We start from the raw sequence: 14,570 nt of genomic DNA on the forward strand, positions 1-14,570 counted from the left end.
GTGTGTCTCTGTGTGTCTCTGTCTGTGTGTGTCTCTGTCTGTGTGTGTGTCTCTGTCTGTGTGTGTGTCTCTGTCTGTGTGTGTGTCTCTGTCTGTGTGTGTGTCTCTGTCTGTGTGTGTCTCTGTCTGTGTGTGTCTCTGTCTGTGTGTGTCTCTGTCTGTGTGTGTCTCTGTCTGTGTGTGTCTCTGTCTGTGTGTGTCTCTGTCTGTGTGTGTCTCTGTCTGTGTGTGTCTCTGTCTGTGTGTGTCTCTGTCTGTGTGTGTCTCTGTCTGTGTGTGTCTCTGTCTGTGTGTGTTTCTGTCTGTGTGTGTTTCTGTCTGTGTGTGTTTCTGTCTGTGTGTGTTTCTGTCTGTGTGTGTTTTTGTCTGTGTGTGTCTCTGTCTGTGTGTGTTTCTGTCTGTGTGTGTTTCTGTCTGTGTGTCTCTGTCTGTGTGTGTTTCTGTCTGTGTGTGTTTCTGTCTTTGTGTATCTCTGTCTGTGTGTCAATCTGTGTTTCTCTGTCTGTCTGTGTGTCTCTGTCTGTCTGTGTGTGTGTCCGTCTGCGTGTCTCTGTCTGTCTGTGTGTCCGTCTGTGTGTCTCTGTCTGTCTGTCTGTCTCTGTCTGTCTGTCTGTCTGTCTGTCTGTCTGTCTGTGTGTCTGTCTGTGTGTCTGTGTGTCTGTCTGTCTGTGTGTGTGTCTGTCTGTGTGTCTCTGTCTGTCTGTGTGTCTCTGTCTGTCTGTGTGTCTCTGTCTGTCTGTGTGTCTCTGTCCGTCTGTGTGTCTCTGTCCGTCTGTGTGTCTCTGTCCGTCTGTGTGTCTCTGTCTGTCTGTGTGTCCATCTGTGTGTGTGTTCTAGGAGTGGTGAGACATGCCATCTGTGTGTGTGTTCTAGGAGTGGTGAGACATCCCATCTGTGTGTGTGTTCTAGGAGTGGTGAGACATCCCATCTGTGTGTGTGTTCTAGGAGTGGTGAGACATCCCATCTGTGTGTGTGTTCTAGGAGTGGTGAGACATCCCATCTGTGTGTGTGTTCTAGGAGTGGTGAGACATCCCATCTGTGTGTGTGTTCTAGGAGTGGTGAGACATCCCATCTGTGTGTGTGTTCTAGGAGTGGTGAGACATCCCATTGACCAGGCTCCTCAGCTGTTTCACCACCGTCTCAATCAGCTTCTGTTTGTCTCGGTCATTCTTCCTGAACTGAGAAAATATGTTGTTCTTCTTACTGGTGTCCTTCATTCTGGAGGAGAGAGAGAGATGGAGGGAGAGCAAGGGAGATAGAGAGAGATGGAGGGGGGAAGAGGGGAAGAGAGGGAGATACATCAGGAGAAACATCAAACCACAGACTGTTGGATGGAGGAGCTGCAGGGTTTTGGCTTATTGCCCACTTAAAGAATAGAGACTTATTTTATTTGATAAATGACCCTTAACCCATATGGTGTAAATGACCCTTAACCCATACGGTGTAAATGACCCCTAACCCATACAGTGTAAATGACCCTAACCCATACGGTGTAAATTACCTTTAACACATACGGTGTAAATGACCCTTGACCCACACGGTGTAAATGACCCTTAACCCATATGGTGTAAACGACCCTAACCCATATGGAGTAAATGACCCTTAACCCATACGGTGTAAATGACCCTAACCCATACGGTGTAAATGACCCTTAACCCATACGGTGTAAATGACCTTTAACACATACGGTGTAAATTACCTTTAACCCATACGGTGTAAATGACCTTTAACCCATACGGTGTAAATGACCCCTGACCCATACGGTGTAAATGACCCTAACCCATACGGTGTAAATGACCCTAACCCATACGGTGTAAATGACCCTAACCCATACGGTGTAAATGACCCTAACCCATACGGTGTAAATGACCCTTAACCCATATGGAGTAAATGACCCTTAACCCACACGGTGTAAATGACCCTTGACCCATACGGTGTAAATGACCCTTGACCCATACGGTGTAAATGACCCTTAACCCATACGGTGTAAATGACCTTTAACACATACGGTGTAAATTACCTTTAACCCATACGGTGTAAATGACCCCTGACCCATACGGTGTAAATGACCCTAACCCATACGGTGTAAATGACCCTTGACCCATACGGTGTAAATGACCCTTAACCCACACGGTGTAAATGACCCTTGACCCATACGGTGTAAATGACCCTTAACCCATACGGTGTAAATGACCTTTAACACATACGGTGTAAATTACCTTTAACCCATACGGTGTAAATGACCTTTAACCCATACGGTGTAAATGACCCCTGACCCATACGGTGTAAATGACCCTAACCCATACGGTGTAAATGACCCTAACCCATACGGTGTAAATGACCCTAACCCATACGGTGTAAATGACCCTAACCCATACGGTGTAAATGACCCTTGACCCACACGGTGTAAATGACCCTTGACCCATACGGTGTAAATGACCCTTGACCCATACGGTGTAAATGACCCTTAACCCATACGGTGTAAATGACCCTTAACCCATACGGTGTAAATGACCTTTAACACATACGGTGTAAATTAGCTTTAACCCATACGGTGTAAATGACCCCTGACCCATACGGTGTAAATGACCCTAACCCATACGGTGTAAATGACCCTTGACCCATACGGTGTAAATGACCCTTAACCCACACGGTGTAAATGACCCTTGACCCATACGGTGTAAATGACCCTTAACCCATACGGTGTAAATGACCCTTAACCCATACGGTGTAAATGACCCTTAACCCATATGGTGTAAATGACCTTTAACCCATATGGTGTAAATGACCCTTGACCCATACGGTGTAAATGACCCTTAACCCATATGGTGTAAATGACCCTAACCCATATGGAGTAAATGACCCTTAACCCATATGGAGTAAATGACTTTCAATGGACACCAGACTATGGGAAGAAATAAATAAGCCAAAATGTGTAACATACCCCCTGTAGACTCTGCATGGTAGAGGTTCAAAGATCAAGTAGACAAGAGAAAAGAACAAGAAGTGAATATGTAGATTACAGATACAGACTAAGAGGTCTAGTAGTGAATATGTAGATAACAGATACAGACTAAGAGGTCTGGTAGTGAATATGTAGATATGTAGATTACAGATACAGACTAAGAGGTCTGGTAGTGAATATGTAGATAACAGATACAGACTAAGAGGTCTAGTAGTGAATATGTAGATAACAGATACAGACTAAGAGGTCTAGTAGTGAATATGTAGATATGTAGATTACAGATACAGACTAAGAGGTCTAGTAGTGAATATGTAGATAACAGATACAGACTAAGAGGTCTAGTAGTGAATATGTAGATATGTAGATTACAGATACAGACTAAGAGGTCTAGTAGTGAATATGTAGATAACAGATACAGACTAAGAGGTCTAGTAGTGAATATGTAGATAACAGATACAGACTAAGAGGTCTAGTAGTGAATATGTAGATTACAGATACAGACTAAGAGGTCTAGTAGTGAATATGAAGATAACAGATACAGACTAAGAGGTCTAGTAGTGAATATGTAGATAACAGATACAGACTAAGAGGTCTAGTAGTGAATATGTAGATATGTAGATTACAGATACAGACTAAGAGGTCTAGTAGTGAATATGTAGATAACAGATACAGACTAAGAGGTCTAGTAGTGAATATGAAGATAACAGATACTACTAGACCTCTTAGTCTGTGAATATGTAGATAACAGATACAGACTAAGAAGTCTAGTCGTGAATATGTAGATATGTAGATAACAGATACAGACTAAGAGGTCTAGTAGTGAATATGTAGATTACAGATACAGACTAAGAGGTCTAGTAGTGAATATGTAGATATGTAGATAACAGATACAGACTAAGAGGTCGAGAAGTGAATATGTAGATATGTAGATTACAGATACAGACTAAGAGGTCTAGTAGTGAATATGTAGATTACAGATACAGACTAAGAGGTCTAGTAGTGAATATGTAGATAACAGATACAGACTAAGAGGTCTAGTAGTGAATATGTAGATAACAGATACAGACTAAGAGGTCTAGTAGTGAATATGTAGATATGTAGATAACAGATACAGACTAAGAGGTCTAGTAGTGAATATGTAGATAACAGATACAGACTAAGAGGTCTAGTAGTGAATATGTAGATTACAGATACAGACTAAGAGGTCTTGTAGTGAATATGTAGATAACAGATACAGACTAAGAGGTCTAGTAGTGAATATGTAGATAACAGATACAGACTAAGAGGTCTAGTAGTGAATATGTAGATAACAGATACAGACTAAGAGGTCTAGTAGTGAATATGTAGATAACAGATACAGACTAAGAGGTCTAGTAGTGAATATGTAGATATGTAGATTACAGATACAGACTAAGAGGTCTAGTAGTGAATATGTAGATAACAGATACAGACTAAGAGGTCTAGTAGTGAATATGTAGATAACAGATACAGACTAAGAGGTCTGGTAGTGAATATGTAGATATGTAGATAACAGATACAGACTAAGAGGTCTAGTAGTGAATATGTAGATATGTAGATAACAGATACAGACTAAGAGGTCTAGTAGTGAATATGTAGATATGTAGATAACAGATACAGACTAAGAGGTCTAGTAGTGAATATGTAGATTACAGATACAGACTAAGAGGTCTAGTAGTGAATATGTAGATATGTAGATAACAGATACAGACTAAGAGGTCGAGAAGTGAATATGTAGATAACAGATACAGACTAAGAGGTCTAGTAGTGAATATGTAGATAACAGATACAGACTAAGAGGTCGAGAAGTGAATATGTAGATTACAGATACAGACTAAGAGGTCTAGTAGTGAATATGTAGATAACAGATACAGACTAAGATGTCTAGTAGTGAATATGTAGATAACAGATACAGACTAAGAGGTCTAGTAGTGAATATGAAGATAACAGATACTACTAGACCTCTTAGTCTGTGAATATGTAGATTACAGATACAGACTAAGAGGTCTAGTAGTGAATATGTAGATAACAGATACAGACTAAGAGGTCTAGTAGTGAATATGTAGATATGTAGATTACAGATACAGACTAAGAGGTCTAGTAGTGAATATGTAGATTACAGATACAGACTAAGAGGTCTAGTAGTGAATATGACTAAGATTAGTAGTGAATATGTAGATACAGACTAAGAGGTCTAGTAGTGAATATGAAGATAACAGATACAGACTAAGAGGTCTAGTAGTGAATATGTAGATAACAGATACAGACTAAGAGGTCTAGTAGTGAATATGTAGATATGTAGATTACAGATACAGACTAAGAGGTCTAGTAGTGAATATGTAGATAACAGATACAGACTAAGAGGTCTAGTAGTGAATATGAAGATACAGATATACTAAGAGGTCTAGTAGTGAATATGTAGATAACAGATACAGACTAAGAGGTCTAGTAGTGAATATGTAGATATGTAGATAACAGATACAGACTAAGAGGTCTAGTAGTGAATATGTAGATTACAGATACAGACTAAGAGGTCTAGTAGTGAATATGTAGATATGTAGATAACAGATACAGACTAAGAGGTCGAGAAGTGAATATGTAGATATGTAGATTACAGATACAGACTAAGAGGTCTAGTAGTGAATATGTAGATAACAGATACAGACTAAGAGGTCTAGTAGTGAATATGTAGATAACAGATACAGACTAAGAGGTCTAGTAAAGAATATGAAGATAACAGATACAGACTAAGAGGTCTAGTAGAGAATATGTAGATATGTAGATAACAGATACAGACTAAGAGGTCTAGTAGTGAATATGTAGATATGTAGATTACAGATACATACTAAGAGGTCTAGTAGTGAATATGTAGATAACAGATACAGACTAAGAGGTCTAGTAGTGAATATGTAGATAACAGATACAGACTAAGAGGTCTAGTAGTGAATATGTAGTTAACAGATACAGACTAAGAGGTCTAGTAAAGAATATGAAGATAACAGATACAGACTAAGAGGTCTAGTAAAGAATATGAAGATAACAGATACAGACTAAGAGGTCTAGTAGAGAATATGTAGATAACAGATACAGACTAAGAGGTCTAGTAGTGAATATGTAGATAACAGATACAGACTAAGAGGTCTAGTAGAGAATATGTAGATAACAGATACAGACTAAGAGGTCTAGTAGTGAATATGTAGATAACAGATACAGACTAAGAGGTCTAGTAGAGAATATGTAGATATGTAGATAACAGATACAGACTAAGAGGTCTAGTAGTGAATATGTAGATAACAGATACAGACTAAGAGGTCTAGTGAGTATGAATATGTAGATAACAGATACAGACTAAGAGGTCTAGTAGTGAATATGTAGATAACAGATACAGACTAAGAGGTCTAGTAGTGAATATGTAGATAACAGATACAGACTAAGAGGTCTAGTAGTGAATATGTAGATACCAGATACAGACTAAGAGGTCTAGTAGTGAATATGTAGATAACAGATACAGACTAAGGGGTCTAGTAGTGAATATGTATATATGTAGATAACAGATACAGACTAAGAGGTCTGGTAGTGGATATGTAGATAACAGATACAGGCCAGACTAACCAGTCTTGCAGGACAGAAAAACAACAAACTGACTACACATTGAGTAGAGACAGTGGAACTACAAACTGACTAAACATTGAGACAGTAGAACTACAAACTGACTACACATTGAGACAGTAGAACTACAAACTGACTACACATTGAGTAGAGACAGTAGAACTACAAACTGACTACACATTGAGTAGAGACAGTAGAACTACAAACTGACTACACATTGAGTAGAGACAGTAGAACTACAAACTGACTACACATTGAGTAGAGACAGTAGAACTACAAACTAACTACACATGAGACAGTGACTGTAGAGTAGAGACAGTAGAACTACAAACTGACTACACATTGAGTAGAGACAGTAGAACTACAAACTGACTACACATTGAGTGAGACAGTAGAACTACAAACTGACTACACATTGAGTAGAGACAGTAGAACTACAAACTGACTACACATTGAGAGAGTAGAACTACAAACTGACTACACATTGAGAAGAGATAGAACTACAAACTGACTACACATTGAGACAGTAGAACTGCACACTGACTACACATTGACAGTAGAACTACAAACTGACTACATTGATAGAGACAGTAGAACTACAAACTGACTACACATTGAGACAGTAGAACTACAAACTGACTACACATTGAGACAGTAGAACTACAAACTGACTACACATTGAGACAGTAGAACTACAAACTGACTACACATTGAGACAGTAGAACTACAAACTGACTACAGATTGAGACAGTAGAACTACACACTGACTACACATTGAGACAGTAGAACTACAAACGGACTACACATTGAGACAGTAGAACTACAAACTGACTACACATTGAGTAGAGACAGTAGAACTACAAACTGACTACACATTGAGACAGTAGAACTACAAACTAACTACACATTGAGTAGAGACAGTAGAACTACAAACTGACTACACATTGAGACAGTAGAACTACAAACTGACGGCACATTGAGTAGAGACAGTAGAAACAGCAGTACTCACTTTTCCAAAAGTGCTAGTGCAGTGGAGGGGTTGACCCGAAGGTACTTGGAGGTGGGCTGTCCGTAGTCAGCCAGGTACGTAGACCAGTCCCACACCATGAACAGGTCCAGCAGCTGAATCAACACAGAGAGGACAATATTCTGGGAGTTAGTGAGGGACAAGGCAGCAGTATATCACCCTGCATACCACTGCTGGCTGGTCTCTGTAGCTAAGCAGGGTCGGTCCTGGTCGGTCCCTGGATGGGAGACCAGATGGTGTTGGAGGGCCATGAGGAGGGACTCTTTCCTCTGGTCTAAATAAATATCTCAGGACAGTGATTGGGGACATTTCCCAGTGTAGGGTGCCATGTTTTGGATGGGAGTTTAAAAGGGGTGTCCTGGATCAATTCCATTTCTTCTTCCCCAGGCCGTTGCTGTAAAGGAGAATATGTTTTCAGTCAACAAACCTGTTTTTTTTTTACCTTTATTTAACTAGGCAAGTCAGTTAAGAACAAATTATTATGTTCAATGACGACCTACTGGGGAACAGTGGGTTAACTGCCTTGTTCAGGGGCAGATTAAGGACAGATTTTTACCTTGTCAGCAACAGACCTGGGGATATGATCTTGCAACCTTTCGGTTTCTCAGTCCAACAGACCTGGGGCTCTAACTGACGAGTGTGTTCTCAGTCAACAGACCTGGGGCATTAAGGGCTAGAGGGAGTGTGTTCTCAGTCAACAGACCTGGGGCATTAAGGGCTAGAGGAGTGTGTTCTCAGTCAACAGACCTGGGGCATTAAGGGCTAGAGGGAGTGTGTTCTCAGTCAACAGACCTGGGGCATTAAGGGCTAGAGGGAGTGTGTTCTCAGTCAACAGACCTGGGGCATTAAGGGCTAGAGGGAGTGTGTTCTCAGTCAACAGACCTGGGGCATGAAGGGCTAGAGGGAGTGTGTTCTCAGTCAACAGACCTGGGGCATTAAGGGCTAGAGGGAGTGTGTTCTCAGTCAACAGACCTGGGGCATTAAGGGCTAGAGGGAGTGTGTTCTCAGTCAACAGACCTGGGACTGTGTTCTCCAGTCAACAGACCTGGGGCATTAAGGGCTAGAGGGAGTGTGTTCTCAGTCAACAGAACAGACCTGGGGCATTAAGGGCTAGAGGGAGTGTGTTCTCAGTCAACAGACCTGGGGCATTAAGGGCTAGAGGGAGTGTGTTCTCAGTCAACAGACCTGGGGCATTAAGGGCTAGAGGGAGTGTGTTCTCAGTCAACAGACCTGGGGCATTAAGGGCTAGAGGGAGTGTGTTCTCAGTCAACAGACCTGGGGCATTAAGGGCTAGAGGGAGTGTGTTCTCAGTCAACAGACCTGGGGCATGAAGGGCTAGAGGGAGTGTGTTCTCAGTCAACAGACCTGGGGCATTAAGGGCTAGAGGGAGTGTGTTCTCAGTCAACAGACCTGGGGCATTAAGGGCTAGAGGGAGTGTGTTCTCAGTCACAGACCTGGGGCATTAAGGGCTAGAGGGACTGTGTTCTCAGTCAACAAACCTGGGGCATTAGGGGCTAGAGGGAGTGTGTTCTCAGTCAACAGACCTGGGGCATTAAGGGCTAGAGGGAGTGTGTTCTCAGTCAACAGACCTGGGGCATTAGGGGCTAGAGGGAGTGTGTTCTCAGTCAACAGACCTGGGGCATTAAGGGCTAGAGGGAGTGTGTTCTCAGTCAACAGACCTGGGGCATTAAGGGCTAGAGGGACTGTGTTCTCAGTCAACAGACCTGGGGCATTAAGGGCTAGAGGGACTGTGTTCTCAGTCAACAGACCTAGAGGAGTGTGTTCTCAGCATTAAGGGCTAGAGGGAGTGTGTTCTCAGTCAACAGACCTGGGGCATTAAGGGCTAGAGGGAGTGTGTTCTCAGTCAACAGACCTGGGGCATTAAGGGCTCAGAGACCTGGGGCAGTGTGTTCTCAGTCAACAGACCTGGGGCATTAAGGGCTAGAGGGACTGTGTTCTCAGTCAACAGACCTGGGGCATTAAGGGCTAGAGGGAGTGTGTTCTCAGTCAACAGACCTGGGGCATTAAGGGCTAGAGGGAGTGTGTTCTCAGTCAACAGACCTGGGGCATTAAGGGCTAGAGGGAGTGTGTTCTCAGTCAACAGACCTGGGGCATTAAGGGCTAGAGGGAGTGTGTTCTCAGTCAACAGACCTGGGGCATTAAGGGCTAGAGGGAGTGTGTTCTCAGTCAACAGACCTGGGGCATTAAGGGCTAGAGGGAGTGTGTTCTCAGTCAACAGACCTGGGGCATTAAGGGCTAGAGGGAGTGTGTTCTCAGTCAACAGACCTGGGGCATTAAGGGCTAAGTGTGCTCAACAGAGAGGCTAGAGTGTGTTCTCAGTCAACAGACCTGGGGCATTAAGGGCTAGAGGGAGTGTGTTCTCAGTCAACAGACCTGGGGCATTAAGGGCTAGAGGGAGTGTGTTCTCAGTCAACAGACCTGGGGCATTAAGGGCTAGAGGGAGTGTGTTCTCAGTCAACAGACCTGGGGCATTAAGGGCTAGAGGGAGTGTGTTCTCAGTCAACAGACCTGGGGCATTAAGGGCTAGAGGGAGTGTGTTCTCAGTCAACAGACCTGGGGCATTAAGGGCTAGAGGGAGTGTGTTCTCAGTCAACAGACCTGGGGCATTAAGGGCTAGAGGGAGTGTGTTCTCAGTCAACAGACCTGGGGCATTAAGGGCTAGAGGGAGTGTGTTCTCAGTCAACAGACCTGGGGCATTAAGGGCTAGAGGGAGTGTGTTCTCAGTCAACAGACCTGGGGCATTAAGGGCTAGAGGGAGTGTGTTCTCAGTCAACAGACCTGGGGCATTAAGGGCTAGAGGGAGTGTGTTCTCAGTCAACAGACCTGGGGCATTAAGGGCTAGAGGGAGTGTGTTCTCAGTCAACAGACCTGGGGCATTAAGGGCTAGAGGGAGTGTGTTCTCAGTCAACAGACCTGGGGCATTAAGGGCTAGAGGGAGTGTGTTCTCAGTCAACAGACCTGGGGCATTAAGGGTTCTCTCAACAGAGGGAGTGTGTTCTCAGTCAACAGACCTGGGGCATTAAGGGCTAGAGGGAGTGTGTTCTCAGTCAACAGACCTGGGGCATTAAGGGCTAGAGGGAGTGTGTTCTCAGTCAACAGACCTGGGGCATTAAGGGCTAGAGGGAGTGTGTTCTCAGTCAACAGACCTGGGGCATTAAGGGCTAGAGGGAGTGTGTTCTCAGTCAACAGACCTGGGGCATTAAGGGCTAGAGGGAGTGTGTTCTCAGTCAACAGACCTGGGGCATTAAGGGCTAGAGGGAGTGTGTTCTCAGTCAACAGACCTGGGGGGGCAGTGTGTTCTCAGTCAAAGACCTGGGGCATTAAGGGCTAGAGGGAGTGTGTTCTCAGTCAACAGACCTGGGGCATTAAGGGCTAGAGGGAGTGTGTTCTCAGTCAACAGACCTGGGGCATTAAGGGCTAGAGGGAGTGTGTTCTCAGTCAACAGACCTGGGGCATTAAGGGCTAGAGGGAGTGTGTTCTCAGTCAACAGACCTGGGGCATTAAGGGCTAGAGGGAGTGTGTTCTCAGTCAACAGACCTGGGGCATTAAGGGCTAGAGGGAGTGTGTTCTCAGTCAACAGACCTGGGGCATTAAGGGCTAGAGGGAGTGTGTTCTCAGTCAACAGACCTGGGGCATTAAGGTTCTCAGCTAGAGGGAGTGTGTTCTCAGTCAACAGACCTGGGGCATTAAGGGCTAGAGGGAGTGTGTTCTCAGTCAACAGACCTGGGGCATTAAGGGCTAGAGGGAGTGTGTTCTCAGTCAACAGACCTGGGGCATTAAGGGCTAGAGGGAGTGTGTTCTCAGTCAACAGACCTGGGGCATTAAGGGCTAGAGACCTGGGGAGTGTGTTCTCAGTCAACAGACCTGGGGCATTAAGGGCTAGAGGGAGTGTGTTCTCAGTCAACAGACCTGGGGCATTAAGGGCTAGAGGGAGTGTGTTCTCAGTCAACAGACCTGGGGCATTAAGGGCTAGAGGGAGTGTGTTCTCAGTCAACAGACCTGGGGCATTAAGGGCTAGAGGGAGTGTGTTCTCAGTCAACAGACCTGGGGCATTAAGGGCTAGAGGGAGTGTGTTCTCAGTCAACAGACCTGGGGCATTAAGGGCTAGAGGGAGTCAACAGACCTGGGGCATGAAGGGCTAGAGGGAGTGTGTTCTCAGTCAACAGACCTGGGGCATTAAGGGCTAGAGGGAGTGTGTTCTCAGTCAACAGACCTGGGGCATTAAGGGCTAGAGGGAGTGTGTTCTCAGTCAACAGACCTGGGGCATTAAGGGCTAGAGGGAGTGTGTTCTCAGTCAACAGACCTGGGGCATTAAGGGCTAGAGGGAGTGTGTTCTCAGTCAACAGACCTGGGGCATTAAGGGCTAGAGGGAGTGTGTTCTCAGTCAACAGACCTAGAGGGAGTGTGTTCTCAGTCAACAGACCTGGGGCATTAGCTAGGGAGTGTGTTCTCAGTCAACAGACCTGGGGCATTAAGGGCTAGAGGGAGTGTGTTCTCAGTCAACAGACCTGGGGCATTAAGGGCTAGAGGGAGTGTGTTCTCAGTCAACAGACCTGGGGCATTAAGGGCTAGAGGGAGTGTGTTCTCAGTCAACAGACCTGGGGCATTAAGGGCTAGAGGGCATTAAGTGTTCTCAGTCAACAGACCTGGGGCATTAAGGGCTAGAGGGAGTGTGTTCTCAGTCAACAGACCTGGGGCATTAAGGGCTAGAGGGAGTGTGTTCTCAGTCAACAGACCTGGGGCATTAAGGGCTAGAGGGAGTGTGTTCTCAGTCAACAGACCTGGGGCATTAAGGGCTAGAGGGAGTGTGTTCTCAGTCAACAGACCTGGGGCATTAAGGGCTAGAGGGAGTGTGTTCTCAGTCAACAGACCTGGGGCATTAAGGGCTAGAGGGAGTGTGTTCTCAGTCAACAGACCTGGGGCATTAAGGGCTAGAGGGAGTGTGTTCTCAGTCAACAGACCTGGGGCATTAAGGGCTAGAGGGAGTGTGTTCTCAGTCAACAGACCTGGGGCATTAAGGGCTAGAGGGAGTGTGTTCTCAGTCAACAGACCTGGGGCATTAAGGGCTAGAGGGAGTGTGTTCTCAGTCAACAGACCTGGGGGGCATTCAAGGACCTAGATTAAGGGAGTGTGTTCTCAGTCAACAGACCTGGGGCATTAAGGGCTAGAGGGAGTGTGTTCTCAGTCAACAGACCTGGGGCATTAAGGGCTAGAGGGAGTGTGTTCTCAACAGAGTAAGGGCTAACAGACCTGGGGCATTAAGGGCTAGAGGGAGTGTGTTCTCAGTCAACAGACCTGGGGCATTAAGGGCTAGAGGGAGTGTGTTCTCAGTCAACAGACCTGGGGCATTAAGGGCTAGAGGGAGTGTGTTCTCAGTCAACAGACCTGGGGCATTAAGGGCTAGAGGGAGTGTGTTCTCAGTCAACAGACCTGGGGCATTAAGGGCTAGAGGGAGTGTGTTCTCAGTCAACAGACCTGGGGCATTAAGGGCTAGAGGGAGTGTGTTCTCAGTCAACAGACCTGGGGCATTAAGGGCTAGAGGGAGTGTGTTCTCAGTCAACAGACCTGGGGCATTAAGGGCTAGAGGGAGTGTGTTCTCAGTCAACAGACCTGGGGCATTAAGGGCTAGAGGGAGTGTGTTCTCAGTCAACAGACCTGGGGCATTAAGGGCTAGAGGGAGTGTGTTCTCAGTCAACAGACCTGGGGCATTAAGGGCTAGAGGGAGTGTGTTCTCAGTCAACAGACCTGGGGCATTAAGGGCTAGAGGGAGTGTGTTCTCAGTCAACAGACCTGGGGCATTAAGGGCTAGAGGGAGTGTGTTCTCAGTCAACAGACCTGGGGCATTAAGGGCTAGAGGGAGTGTGTTCTCAGTCAACAGACCTGGGGCATTAAGGGCTAGAGGGAGTGTGTTCTCAGTCAACAGACCTGGGGCATTAAGGGCTAGAGGGAGTGTGTGTTCTCAGTCAACAGACCTGGGGCATTAAGGGCTAGAGGGAGTGTGTTCTCAGTCAACAGACCTGGGGCATTAAGGGCTAGAGGGAGTGTGTTCTCAGTCAACAGACCTGGGGCATTAAGGGCTAGAGGGAGTGTGTTCTCAGTCAACAGACCTGGGGCATTAAGGGCTAGAGGGAGTGTGTTCTCAGTCAACAGACCTGGGGCATTAAGGGCTAGAGGGAGTGTGTTCTCAGTCAACAGACCTGGGGCATTAAGGGCTAGAGGGAGTGTGTTCTCAGTCAACAGTGGGGCATTAACAGTGTGACAGTCAACAGACCTGGGGCATTAAGGGCTAGAGGGAGTGTGTTCTCAGTCAACAGACCTGGGGCATTAAGGGCTAGAGGGAGTGTGTTCTCAGTCAACAGACCTGGGGCATTAAGGGCTAGAGGGAGTGTGTTCTCAGTCAACAGACCTGGGGCATTAAGGGCTAGAGGGAGTGTGTTCTCAGTCAACAGACCTGGGGCATTAAGGGCTAGAGGGAGTGTGTTCTCAGTCAACAGACCTGGGGCAGTGTGTTCTCAGTCAACAGACCTGGGGCATTAAGGGCTAGAGGGAGTGTGTTCTCAGTCAACAGACCTGGGGCATTAAGGGCTAGAGGGAGTGTGTTCTCAGTCAACAGACCTGGGGCATTAAGGGCTAGAGGGAGTGTGTTCTCAGTCAACAGACCTGGGGCATTAAGGGCTAGAGGGAGTGTGTTCTCAGTCAACAGACCTGGGGCATTAAGGGCTAGAGGGAGTGTGTTCTCAGTCAACAGACCTGGGGCATTAAGGGCTAGAGGGAGTGTGTTCTCAGTCAACAGACCTGGGGCATTAAGGGCTAGAGGGAGTGTGTTCTCAGTCAACAGACCTGGGGCATTAAGGGCTCAACAGACCTGGGGCATTAAGGGCTAGTGTGTTCTCAGTCAACAGACCTGGGGCATTAAGGGCTAGAGGGAGT

The 14,570-nt window shown here is 45.7% G+C and overlaps 1 pseudogene; it reads right to left on the reverse strand.

Annotated features, from left to right (window-relative positions):
* Positions 1 to 468: 468 nt before the first annotated feature.
* The window catches only part of LOC135530222 (exocyst complex component 6-like), a 123,263-nt pseudogene continuing 109,161 nt past the window's right edge, over positions 469 to 14,570 (reverse strand).

Source organism: Oncorhynchus masou, unplaced genomic scaffold (assembly GCF_036934945.1).
Source record: "Oncorhynchus masou masou isolate Uvic2021 unplaced genomic scaffold, UVic_Omas_1.1 unplaced_scaffold_1294, whole genome shotgun sequence".
NCBI classification, from domain to species: domain Eukaryota; kingdom Metazoa; phylum Chordata; class Actinopteri; order Salmoniformes; family Salmonidae; genus Oncorhynchus; species Oncorhynchus masou.